Source organism: Arachis ipaensis, chromosome B08 (assembly GCF_000816755.2).
Source record: "Arachis ipaensis cultivar K30076 chromosome B08, Araip1.1, whole genome shotgun sequence".
Lineage (NCBI taxonomy): Eukaryota > Viridiplantae > Streptophyta > Magnoliopsida > Fabales > Fabaceae > Arachis > Arachis ipaensis.
In genome coordinates, this window is record NC_029792.2 from 3,908,527 (window position 1) to 3,910,117 (window position 1,591).

Genomic DNA, 1,591 nt, shown 5'->3' on the forward strand with positions numbered 1-1,591 from the left:
AGGATTTTTTTTTTGTTTGTTATTATATATACGTGTTTGTTTGGGTGTCATTAAATCGATAAAAAAAGTATTTTTTTATTTTTTAGTGTGTTTGGTAAATTTTTAATAGTAAAAATAAAAGCACTAAAAAAATTAAAAAAAATATTTTTGTTGAGAAGTTACAATTTACTTTTTTTCTTTAAATTTTTTTCTTAAAAAAATATCTTTTACATAATAAATGAACAAAAAAATATTTTTATCTTATTTTATACAAACATAAAATTTATCTTTTAAAATAAATGAATAATATATTCATTAAATTATAAATTACGAACCAGTTTAATTCTAAGTTCCAAATCACCATTTGGACTTAAAACATGTCCATTTACTACTGCATAATGTTAGAAAGATAAATAAAAAGTCAAAACTTACTTTATTTAATATTTATTAATTATTATAATAATTAATAAATATTAAATAAAATAAATTTTGGTTATTTTTTATTTTTTTATTATGAAATATTTCTGTTACTACTATTATATTTAACATAAAAAGGGTTTTGATATTGTACGTATACAAATATAAATAGATTGAGAAACACATTTTAAATATGTGATTCTTTGTCTCTTTTTTTATTTGTATTTGTGGTTGACGTGCTACATAGGATGATTAGAGAGGCTATCAGGAACGGTCGTATATTTCTGTTATTAGTAGGGAGAGATCATATAGAGTTATCGCATCTTCAGTTTGCAGATAATACGATGTTGTTCTGCCCACCTGAGGAATAGACCATCAAGAATTACAGGAGACTACTTCGTTGCTTTGAGTTGATGTCAGGTTTAAGTATTAATTTTGATAAATCTAGCTTGATTTCTATTAATTGTAATGAGCAGTGGGTAGAACGTATGTGTATGGTGCTGGAGTGTAAGGATGCCACTCTTCCAGTAAAATACCTGGGTATCCCGCTTGGAGCTAACCCGAGATTGGTCAAGACTTGGAAGCCAATAATAGACAAAGTGGAGGAAAAGCTAAGCCTTTAGAAGGCCAAGGCCCTTAATAAAGCCGGCAAGTTGGTGCTTATCAAATCTGTGTTGAATAGCCTTCTAGTTTATTATTTGAGTTTATATAAGATGCCCAGGGTTGTTGCAGAGAAGTTGATTTTCTTGCAGAGAAGATTTCTTTGGAGTAAGGAGGATGGGAGGAATGGTATGGCTATGGTTAAGTGGGAAGTGGTACAGGCTCCTAAAAGGCTAGGCGGATTGGGAGTTGGAGATGCTATGGTCCGCAACACAGCTCTTCTGTTTAAATGGTGGTGGCGCTTTTCAAAGGAGGAGTGTCCGTTGTGGAAGAATGTGGTTTGTTCCTGCAATAACCTGGATCCAAATGTGCCCCTGGCCAACCAAGAAATACCTGCTCTGGGGGGCCATGGAGGGATATTTGTCAGTTACAGTTCACGAATCAAGAAGTGAGACAGAAGATGATCACTAGGTTGTCTATGGAGGTGGGGATGGGAGAGGTACTCGCTTTTGGGAAGATGTCTGGCTTTTTGGAGGTTCGTTGAAAGATTGCTATCCAAGACTCTTCTCTGTTTCAAACCAAAAGGGATCAGTGA